Source organism: Sus scrofa, chromosome 3 (assembly GCF_000003025.6).
Source record: "Sus scrofa isolate TJ Tabasco breed Duroc chromosome 3, Sscrofa11.1, whole genome shotgun sequence".
Lineage (NCBI taxonomy): Eukaryota > Metazoa > Chordata > Mammalia > Artiodactyla > Suidae > Sus > Sus scrofa.
Genome location: NC_010445.4, coordinates 15,352,717 through 15,365,251, shown reverse-complemented (window position 1 = coordinate 15,365,251; position 12,535 = coordinate 15,352,717). Strand labels below are relative to the sequence as shown.

At 42.2% G+C, this 12,535-nt stretch overlaps 1 protein-coding gene across 1 annotated transcript in view; it reads right to left on the bottom strand.

The window, feature by feature from the left end:
• GALNT17 (polypeptide N-acetylgalactosaminyltransferase 17) overlaps window positions 1-12,535 on the bottom strand; it is a 424,276-nt gene that overhangs the window by 85,374 nt on the left and 326,367 nt on the right.

The window sequence follows — 12,535 nt, the reverse complement described above, 5'->3', positions numbered from 1 at the left end:
TAGGCACATGGCTGGGGAGGATAAATTAGGAGTATGGGATTAGCAGATACATACCACTATATAAAATAAACAATAAGAACCTTCTGTCTGTCTGTCTGTCTGTCTGTCTGTCTATCTATGTATCTATCTATCTAATCTGGATCACTTTGCTGTACACCTGAAGCTAATATTACAAATCAACTCTATTTCAATTAAAATTTTTTTAATTAATAAGAGGTATATCAACCAAATGCAATGTGTAGGCCTTGTTTGAAACCAGACTTCAACAAGTCAGTTTTAAACATATAGAGAATTGTTGTGGTTTTTGTTGTTGAGAAAATCCTCACAGAATTTTGAGATACATTCTTGAGAAACATGAACAGGGTAATGAATTTTACTAAGTGTAAACTTATTTTGAGCTTATGCTTAAAAAAGTCTTTGTGTTTTAGCAAAGTTTTTATATGCAGAATGATATGATGCCTGGGGATTTGCTTTTTAAAAGCGGAGAGGCAGTAGCTGAAAAACACAGCAAAATGTTGATATTTGTTGAAGCTGAATGATTTGCACATTTGGGTTCCTTAGACTGTTCTATTTCTTTGTATGTTTCATATTTTCCATAAGAAAACGTTGAATTAGAATAAAAGAAATTAACATAAAATATAGTGACAATTCTTTATTCTCCAATTTGTTTTGAGACAAATGTTTTATGTATGTATATATGCAAGAAACAAATATAAATACCAAATATAAATATTAATAGCAAGAAACAAAATCATCTAACCCCCTCACGACTCGGGGTGGAATTCTCAGCCTGTACAAAATGACCATTAAAGAAATTTTAGAAACTCTATGAAGCCATTTTATTCTAGAATTTTGAGATATATTCACATCACGTTGCTGCTATCCTTTGAAAGATCTCTTGAGGAAGGTTTGGTTGAGGGTGTGTGTTTGTGTGTGTGTGTGTGTGTGTGCACGCGCACATACATGTGTTTTTCCAGCTTTCTATACATATGAGTCTATTTTTCTTATTTAAAAGAATAGCAACACATTTCAATAAAGATAGCAAAATAACCCTGTTATCTAATGCCAGAAGCTGTTTAAAGGAGCTTCTTTCTGCTCTTTCCGTATCCTACAAAGCACCTCTGCACCATGGGGGGTATGTCCCATAGCTGTGAATGCTGGAAGAGCCAGATGTCACTGCAGATTTTAAATCTTTACAAGTAGGTGGCTCATGAGCTGTGGCTCCAGTGGTGGCCTCCCCATCTCCTTTTGGGAGGTACCATAGGAGCAGACAGGCAAATGCAGTAGGACTGGATGAGCAGCTGGAAACTCATGTACTTGCATGAAATTGGAGTATGGAGCAGAGATGCCAAAGCTCTAAACATCTTAAAAAAAAACTAAGATCTTTTACCCAAAACATTTCAGAAAAAAAGACGAAGAGTTCTCAATTTAAAAAAATTTACAATTTTCCTAGCTCCTTAATTCTTCAGGGGTAGAATATATGGCGACTAAGCCATGGACTCAAACCATAAAAGTCAGCATGTTCTAGCTCCACAGAGTCAGCCCAAACTAGAAGCACCACTGTCCAGTGGTCCCGAGAGTGGGACAGTGAACACCCTACACTTGCTCTGGAACCCTGTCCCCATTCCTACTCTTGGCTGCAATCCCACCCTATTCCTAAATTCCCTTGACAACTCGCTGCCAGGTCAGAGAAGACTGTTGCTACTCAAACCCAACATTTCTAAAACGGAACTTCTCGAATTCCCACCTACAGACCTCGTTCTCTGCCAGTGTTCTCTAAGTGAATCCACCTAGCTGCTCAGAGCTAGGAGGCATCCTTCATTCATTCCTCACGTTCAATCATCCACCAGTTGCTGTTAATCACACCTCCTGAATGGTGCCCAGATCCATCACTTCCTCTCCATGCCTGCTGTTTCGAAGGCTGACTTTGGGTACTTAACTCACACTCTTCTCTCAACTGCCATCATCTCACTCTCTCTTGGTTTTTCCTCTTACTCCAGGTCACTTCTTCTCAATCTCCTTTCCAGTTGCTCCCTTCATGCGTTATATGTTGCTTTTTTCTGGACTTCTGTCTTATCCCCTCTTCTCCTTTCTCCAGACAACCTGTTCTCTCTCTCTTGAAACTCTGAATATGATCTACAGACCAAAGATGCCCAAGTCTATCTCAGGTTTTGTCCTCTCTACTGAGCTTTTTTTTTTTTTGCTTTTTAGGGCCACACATGTGGCATATTGAAGTTCCCAGGCTAGGGGTTGAACTGGAGCTGCAGCTGCTGGCCTACTCCACAGCCACGGCAATGCAGGATCCAAGCCGCATCTGCAACCTGCACCACAGCTCATGGCAACACTGGATCCTTAACCCACTGAGCAAGGCCAGGGGCTGCTTGGATACTAGTTGGGTTTGTTACCACTGAGCCACAGTGGGAACTCCTCCTCTCTCCTCAGCTTAATTGCCACACAACCAACTGCCTACTGGATGAATTGGATGGTGTCAGAACTTCAGACTCCCCACATCTCCAACAGAGAGTATCATCTTCTGCCTTCTCCCAGACCTCCCCCAGTGGTGCTCCTCATCTCAGAGAACAGCATCGTCATCTCCCAGGTTTTAAGCTAGTACCTTGGGAGTCTACCTTGACCCCCACTCTCCTTAATCCCCTCTATGCACTCAATCCTCAGATCCTGTCTCTTCTGCTTTCTGAATATGTCCATTTCTCTCCTACTCCCCAACCACAGTCCAGACTCTCTCACTGCTCCTTCTAGGAGTCCATTCAGCTTTATCATCCATTTGCCACATGGCAGTCATCACAATGATCCTTTTATCAAAAGAAAAGTCTGATAACCTCATTCCCCTTAAACACCTTCAAAGGATCTGGTTTTCCTCTTCATTTATCTGCTCCAGCCATCTAACCCTCAAAGTTCCCAGAATCCATTTCCCTCTCTGTCGAGAGACATGTTCCTACAACCTTTTCTTAGCCTCTCTGCTTCAATTTTCTATGCTGAAAACTCCATCTTGTCCTGCTTTACCTTCACCCTATATTCCTGCCTGAAAAACAGCTGTGGTGCTGGTAAATAACTTAAGATTAAGAACAAAGACCAAAAGGCATAAGTTACTCATGTGGTCAGCTGAATGAGGACATAATGCGTTGGTCTAGGCATGCTGGACCTGTGCAGACAGGCATGTCGTTTGCACAGCATGATATGTCCTGTTAAGATAAGAGGAAGATGAGTCTCATGGCCCCAAGAGGTTTATGGGGGTTGTTAGCAGGATGTGCATCAGCAAGGAGAAAGGGGTGCAAACCTAGGCACAGTTGAGTTGCCACAGATAGGCATGCCGTCTGCGGAAGCACAATGGCGGTTCTCTAGATGCTATGCATAGATAGCTGATGCCAGGCTTCCCAATGCTATTGACTGTTAAACGTCTAAAGGTCAGAGTAAAGGCGTAACCAGCTACCAGCTACATGACTTTAAAAAAAATAAAAAAACTATATTCTGCACCTATAGCTCCCTCCTCACTTGATGTCATCCTAAGGAGCACAATAAAAGCAGTGCGGTTTCTTGAGGCGGTGACCTTGAGTTCCCCAGCTCCCACCTTTGATTAAGATAAATGTCTGTGTCTTGTTTTGTTAACCTTTTCTTAAGTTTCACAGCGTCCGTTCTTCAGTTCTCACTTGCTGAGCTGGTCTCGGAATCTCTCAGAATTCTAAACCTCTATACATGCTCTTCTCTCTGTCTGAAATATCCCTTTTCTTCTTTAAACCATTTTATTGAGGCTTGATTGACATTAAAAAGCTGTACATACTTTACATGACTTGATGAGTTTGGAGATAAGTATTCCCCTGTGAAACCATCACCACAATCTTGCTCTAAACATATACATCACCCCCAAACATTTTTCTCCTGCACTCCTTACTTATTTTTATTGTTGTTATTAGTATTTTGTGATAAGAACATAAATCATATGATTATCTCAGCAGATGCAGAGAGAAACACTTGACAAAATTCAACATCGGTTCACGATAAAAACTCTTTAATAACTTAGGTATAACAGGAACATATCTCAACATAATAAAGCCACCTATGAAAAGCCCACAGCTAATATAATACTCTCTGGTGAAAGGTTGAAAGCTTTTCCTCTAAGATTAGGAATAAGACAAGGGTGCCACTCTCACCATTTCTATTCAACATAGTACTAGAAGTTCTTGATAGAGTAATCAGGCAAGAAAAATAAATGAAATGTACCAGAATTGGAAAGGAAGAAGTAAGCCTGTCCCTTTGTGAAGATGACACAGTTTTATATATAGAAAATCCTAAAGACTTCACAAAGAACTGTTGTTTCCCATTAACAAATTTAGTAAAGTCTCAAAACACAAAATTAATATACAAACATCAGTAGCATTTCTATACAATAACAATGTATTATCTGAAAAAGAAATAAAAAAAAACAATCCTATTTCCAATAGCATCAAAAACAATAACATACTTAGGAATAAACTTAACCAAGGAGTTGAAAGATCTCTCCTCTGAAAACTGTAAGACAATGATGAAAGAAATCAAAAAAACAAATAATTGGAAAGGTCTCCCATGGTCAACTGATGTGATGAATTAATGTTAAAATGTCCAAACTACCAAAAGTTATCTACAGATTCAATGCAATCTCCACCAAGATTCCAGTGTCATTTTTTACGTAAGTTAAAAGAAAATTCTATAACTGATATAGAACCATAGAAGCCCCAAATCGCCAAAGCAATCCTAAGAAAGAACAAAGTAGGAGGCATCACACTTCTTGATTATAAGATATATTACAAAGTTATAGTAATCAAAACAGTATGGCACTAGAATAAAAACAAATAAATAGATCTATAGAACAGAATCAAGAGCCTGGAGCCAAGCATATACAGTCAGCTAATACTTGACAAGAGCACCAAGAATACTCAATGGAGAAAAGACAGTCTTTTCAATAAGTGGTGCTGGGAAAATTGGATATTCACATGTGAAAGAATGAAAGTAGAGCTCTATCTTACACCACTCACAAAAATTAACTAAAAATAGATTGAAGACTAAATGTAAGACCTGAAACCATGGAACTCCTAGAAGAAAACACAGGTAAAAAGCTCCTCAATATGGGTCTTAGCAATTATTTTGTTTGAATGTGATACCTAAAGCACAAGTAACAAAATAAAAAATAAGCAAGGAGATTATATCTGCACAGCAAAAGAAACAATCAACAATGTGAAATGACAACTTATGGAATGGGAAAATTAGCTGCAAACCATATAGATGATAAAGAGTTAATATCCAAAATAATTTTTTTTAAAACTCATGCAACTCAATAACAAAACAACAATAACAACAAACCAACAACAAACATTAAAATCAAATAAGCCAATTAAAAATGGGTAAAAGATCTAAATAGACATTTTTCCAAAGAAGATTTATGAAAAACCAACAGGTACCTAAAAAAATGCTTGACATCACTAGCATTATGGAAATGCACAGCCACAATGAGATATCACCTCATGCTCCTGGAATGGCCATACTCAACATGAGATAACAAATACTGGTGAATATGTGGAGAAACAGGAACCCCTGTGCACTGTTGGTGGCAGCCCTGGAAACTGGTTCGGCCACTATGGAAAACAATATTGAGAATCCGCAAAAAATTAAGAATAGAACTAGCATATGATCCAGAAATTTTACTTCTGGGAATACAGGTGTTGGAAACAAAAATACTAACTTGAAAAGATATCTACACCCCCATGTTCACAGCAGTATTATTTACAATAGCCTAGACATGGAAACAACCTAAGTGTCCACCAATGAATGAAAGGATAAAGAAGTTGTGAGACACATATACAATGGAATATTATACAGCCATAAAAGGAAACCCTCCCATTTGCAACAACATGGATGGACCCTGAGGGCATTATACTAAGTGAAATACGTCAGAGAATGACAATTACTGTATGCTCTCACTTATATGTAGAATCTAAACCAAAAACTAAGAACAACAACAACAATTAAAAAAACCCCTAACTTTTAGAAAATTAGATCAGATTTGTGGTTACCAGAGTCAGGTAACTGGGGGAGAGAAATGAAGAGAGTGGTAAAAAGGCACAAACTTCCAATTACAAGATAAACATATATTAAGGATGTAATGCACACCTTGATGACTATAATTAACACTGCTGTGTATATCTATCTATATTTGTATATATAGAGTATATACAAATTTATACATATTCATATATTCTATATATTCTATATATGAATGTACTATATATATGGTATATATCATAGTTGTTAAGAAAGTAAATCCTAAGAGTTCTCACCACCAGGAAATTTTTTTCTTTTTTGCTTTCTCTTTTTATTATGTCTATCAGAGATGATGGATGCCACCTAAACCTACTGCAGTAATCATTTCACAATATATGTAAGTCAAACCACCATGCTGTACATCTTAAACTTACACAGCGTCCATTGTATCTCAACCAATCAATATTTTTTGAAAAGAACACTTAACATAAGATGAACCCTTTCTGCAGAATTTTAAGTATATAATACAGTATTAACTACAGTCATGATGCTGCACAATAGATCTCTAGAACCTAATCATCTGCCATGACTGAAATTGCTTGGAACATTCCTACTCCTCCACTCCACTCCCACTCCTTCTTAGCCTATCTAAATTCAACTCATCTTTTTTTTCTTTTTTTTGGTCGTGCCCAGGGCACATGGGAATTCTCGGGCCAGGGATCGAACCTGCGCCATAGTAGTAACTACAGCCACAGCAGTGACCATGCTGTACCCTTAACCCACTGAACCACCAGGGACTCATTTTTAGCTCATTTTTACTGTCTTCAACATCATTTCCTTAGGGAGGCTCTTCCAACCTCCCGAGACTGGGTTCTACCTCGGTTACATCATCCCCTCATCCTGCCTTTTCATACTCTTCACATTGGTAATTATTTGTTACATGAATGCATTTTCTGCCTGACTCTAAACTTTATGGAGATGGAGACCAGGCTGTCTCCTGTGGTCTGCCCAGTGAGAGACTGCCAGAATAGAGAAGGCTCTCGGCATGTGTCCCTGTTATATCCAAAAGCATTCAACTGAACTGCTGGCTACCTGAAATACATGCATCCAGATTAAAGACCAGTCTGTGACACCCCAAGGCCAAGCTCCAGACAAGACTGGAACTTTGCTCTGAATTACACCACAGGTATTACTCTAACCTGTACTATGAAGACATACCCATAGCCAGAGATGACCAATGCCAGCAGGGGGGAGAAGCAAAGACTCATGCAATCTAAGGATTGGGAAAATGACACAGAACTGATGGTCTTGTCCCCTCCAGGAATGAGCATCATCCAAATCATAACAGCCAACAGATGTAGAAGATCTGAGCCCAAGAGTTCCCAATGGAAGACGAAGGCACAAGAGGCTTCTGGACATTGGGGATTTTGATGTCAGGGGTCTCAGAGAGGGTGAGGGTGGGATCTATCCTGCTTAAGATGATGCTGGATAATGAGTTCCAAACACATGGACAGAGGAATGGCTGGGTGGGGACCACAGCATCAGTCAACAGCACTTTTCAGAGCTGCCTCATGTTTCTGCTTGAGCTGAAATATCCATCTTCACTCTCAGACATAAATACTTGTGATTCTTTTTTTTTTTTTTTCTTTTTGACTGCCTCATGGCACATGGAGGTCCCAGGCGAGGGATCAGATCTGAGCCACGGTTGCAGAAACCTATGCCACAACTGTGGCAATGATGGATCCTTTAATCCACTGTGCCAGGCTAGGGATGGAACCTCTGGTGCCACAGAGACACCGCCAATCCCTCTGTGCCACAGCAGGAACTGCATTGCTTGTGATTCTTGAACTTTCAGAGTCAGACACCAGAGATTATGTATATACCATCAGCACCCCTCCCCAACCCCCAGCCCTTTATCAGGCCTTCAGACTCATACTGAATTATACCACCAGCTTGTCAGAGGTAAGAGAGAACTAAAAAAACCAACCAACCAACCAACCAGCCAGCCAGAAACAAACAAACAAACAAAACAAGATATGGGGCAAAGAGAAAGTAGGAGCTTCCCCATTCATTTAGGGTCTGGGGCTTTGGCCACACCAACAGCCCATAATTTCTAAACAGTCCCTCTGAAGGAGGCAATTCTTCAGATCTGCTCCTGAAATTATCCCTGTTGGCTCAGGAACTGTGTGGGCCTTGCCTGTAGGCCACCCTACAGGTCTTCTCAAGTGCACTGGGCTGGCAAGATGGCAGATATGCCAACCTGGGGCCCACCTGAGTCATAAGAATGACATCAGGAAAATGGTGGCACCCAGGATCATCTCGAACTATGCCACCATCAATCGTGGGATGCAGCTCAAACTGGTTTTTAAGAGCATTATTCTTACGTGGTGTAAAGCAAAATACGCACACCCTTTGTACATCATTCCTCTTGACGTGAGCCTAAATCCTTTACCTGGGACTGGTGTGGAGCCTTCTGCAAAAGCTGCACCAAGAGGAGGGTCCTGGGGGCTGGGCTGGGCCGGGTAGGAAGATTATCACACCTGTGCACCCCCGCCGCCTTTGTTGACGTACCTCCACCACGAGTCATTGGTCTCAAAAATATTTTCAACAACAATGTACACACATGGGAATTCTGCCTTTTATTCAGTCTTTGAGATCCCTGATGAACTGAGACCTTTGCTAACGGCTTGAGGAGCTGATAGTGTTTTTCTACTGCCTTCCTTTCAGAATGGCTGCCACACAGGATCCAGTGGTTGTGTGTGTGTCATTCTTTTATACGGGGGTTCAGAATAAGGCTGCCTTTTTCTTCCCAAAGATGACTGATAAAACAAAGAAACCTGAAGCCATCTGATTTTATACCACTTCCAAGAAATCTATCTGGTCTTTTCTCCCCAGAGAATTTTTTTTTCCCTCTTACCATTTACATGGGTTACTATAATGTATGCCTTGTTAACAGCTTCTGATTAATTTTACTCAGGACAAGATGAAACTTCTCAATTTCTAATCTCATTTATTTCCTCATCCTGGAAAGCCTTTTTTCCCCTCCACTGTATTGATTGTTTTGGTCGCAGGCAAGCTTGCCTTTCATCTGAGCAACAGCCCTGAAGTCAACCCTCTGGCTTTGTCCCCTGAACCACAGTAAGACTTTCTAGTCTTCCTATTCTTGTGACACATCTTTCCTTGCTGAAGATGAGATTAAAAAGGAACCAAAAATGTCAAAGAGTAGAAGGATCACAGATGGACCTAGTTCTTGGTGAAAGAAATCACAAAGATAAATGTTCTCATATTAAAATTCCCCCCCCCTTAACAAAGCACAGGATTCTGTCATTTCTTATAGCTTATTACAGGTTAATTTGTATAAATGTATGTGTGTATACTTTATTCAGTTATACATATGTATTTAGGTGTGTATATATCACATAAAGCTCTGATGGTTTTCAAGTAGTAGAGATGCTTTCTTAATACTGTATATTTCAAGGAGGGCCTTGAAGGATGTGGACTCTCACCTGAGCTCCTTTCTGAGAAAAGGTACCTATTTGCTAGGAAGCCGGTTAAGGTCGGGCATAGCCCAGGTGGTAACAGAAGCACCTAGAAGACTTGTTAAAACACAGGCTGCTGGATGCCACTCCAGAGATCCTGGGTCAGTAGATGCGGGATGAGCCCCGAGAACCTGCATTTGTCACAGGTGCCAGGCGAGGTGGATGCTGCTGGCCAGAGACCACACTTGGAGAACCACAGACTACTGTGTAGATGGCGGCTAACGTGGACCCTGAACCTAGGCCTTGGGCTTTACATGGCACCAACAGCATTCAATTCCTGCTTTGAAAATCAGCTAGAAAACAAGGCCTCTCTGGAAAGTCAGCTCAGCCCCAAGGATGGGAGGTAAGAGGCATGAACATTTCCAAACCTCCAGTGTGGGTGCTGAATGTGCCGGGATAAGAGGCAGGTGACTTCACACGATGGGGGATCCATGCCCCACCCACGCCAGGATTTCACAAAAACACATGGACAGCAGCCAGGTGCCAAGCAGCCCCAGAGAAGACAAGCCAGGGAGCAGGCTCTGGCCCCATCACTCCAGCCTGTTGCAAGGAATGGAGTGGAACTCACCGGCCCTCAGCTGACAGCACAGGGGCTGGGCTGCACTGTGGCGCTGAAATCAACAAGCCCCTCCCCTCCACAGGGATGGCGCAGCCACGCAGGACCATCGCCACCGTCACCACGGGGCCTGGCAGAGCCTCACACCAAGGCCTTTGCCAGGTCCAGGTCACTGCAAAGTGAGTGCCTGGAACATTCTTACTCCTACACTCCACTCCCACACCTTTTTTTTTTTTCTTTCTCTTTTCTTTATGGCCTCACCTGCTGCTTATGGAAATTCTCAGGCCAGGGGTCAAATCAGAGTCACAGCTGGGGCCTATGCCACAGCCATGGTGATGCCAGATCTCAGCTGCATCTGCAACCTATGCCTGCGACTTGTGGCAACGCTGGATCCTTAACCTACTGGGCCAGGGCAGGAATCGAACCAGCATCCTTACAGAGACTATGTCAGGTTCTCAACCTGCTGAGCCACAATGGAAACTCCCCACTCCCACATCTTCTTAGCCTATCTAAATTCAACTCATTCCCCCCCCCTTTTTTTTTGGCCATGCCTACAGATAGGGAGGGTGGGAGACCAACATCTTAGCAAGCCTTGGCAGGGGGTCCCGCTGCTACCACCTCCTCACTCCCCAGAACACAGCTGCTGTGGCCATCACATCTGAGGGGCCCTCGTATTCCCCTAAACCCTCCACCTGTGCCCACCAACGCCGCCTCCTATGGTTCCATCCATCACGCCTCTGCTGGTGGGGTCTTAGCCTCTGCTGGCTTCCTTTTCACAGCAAACAGACATTCAAGTCTCTCTTACTAAAAATATTAACTTATCAAAATAACTTGTGTTTTAATGGTGTTACAAATATTGGGTAGAAACAGACATAGGATAATTTTATAACTTTTGATAAAATTGATATAAAATTTAAACATTTTTAAAAAGAGCAACCATCTCCATGCAGGGCTTCCTTCAGCTCCTTCCTTTCACAGCTCAAGTACCTGGGCTAGTTTCGCCTTGCCTTTAACCCTCGGACTTGTCTTCATGATGTCACCACTTCTACAGGTGTTAGGGTCCCTGTCGGCCTTCAGTCAGTCATTCATCTAACAGATACATACTGAGCCCTGGGTTAAGCCTGGTTTTCCAGGCCTGGGATGCAAAGGTGAGTGCTGTAAAGATCTGTGTCCTTTGAAGCTTGCAATGGAGCGAGAGGAAGGTAGAGAAATGCAAGACACCTAGGAGATAAGTCAGTCCCCCCCCCTGTGTGCTAGAAGCAGATGAGGGCCAAGGAAAAGAGCAGCAGGAGGAAGGATGAGGAGGTGGGAGAGGAGCAGACTACTGAAGTTACAGGCCAAGTTCAACATGGTGGGTCCAAATCTTTTCCTTCCCTCCAAGTCCAAATGGAGAACAGACTTGTGGTTGCGGAGGGGGAAGGAGTGGGATGGACTGGGAGCTTGGGGTGAAAAGATGCAAACTATTGCCTTTGGAGTGGATAAGCAACGGGATCCTGCTGTGTAGCACTGGGAGCCATGTCTGGTCACTTATGATGGAGCATGATAATATGAGAAAAAAGAATGATTATACATGTATGTATGACTGAATCACCTTACTGTGCCATATAAAATTGACAGAACCCTTAGAAAAAATAAAAATCATTATAAATGTAGAAAAAATTTGTAACCTTAGCTGGGCTAATTTCCTTTGGCTAATTATCACAATTTTAGTGGATTAAAACAACACAAACTAAAAATAATATAAGATAGGGTATATATATATATATACATATATATATATACACATATATAAAATACTAGGTCACTTTGCTGTACAGCAGAAACTGGCACAATATTGTAAATCAACTATATTTTAATAAAAATGCCACAAATTAAAAAAAATGCAAATGGATGAATGCCGAGTATCTGATAACAGGCATGGGCTCTTTCATTGCTGGGCTTTCAAAGGAATCCCGGGCAAATGCCATTTAGGAAAGAACCTAGCCTGGAATTGAAAGCACGAGGAGAGTCTGCCGCCTCCAAAAAGGAGTGGTTTTAGGACCCAGGGAAGGTCCCCGCCATCCCCTTTGCTCCTGCAGCCTGGATGTTCATGGATGGTCATGAGGACAGGAGGACGCCTTTCAATCCATGAAAGGGGCTCGAGGGTAGCTGAGGGGCCGGCTTAAGGGTCCTGAGCTGTTAGGGATAACGAGGGAAGTCGGACACAGAGAGTAAGCAGGCTTTGGCTGGGGTAGGGGTTCTGTACTGGGTACCTGCTTAGCAGAACAAAAGCGCGATTCCAGCAGAGGAAGGGGGAAGAGATTCAATAAACATAAACCTTACTGCTGTGACCTGAGTTGTTTTTTCCAACAGGCCCACTTCCCAGGGGCTCGGGGAGGCAAGAGTTCAGGACAAGGGGCAGCAGGGACAC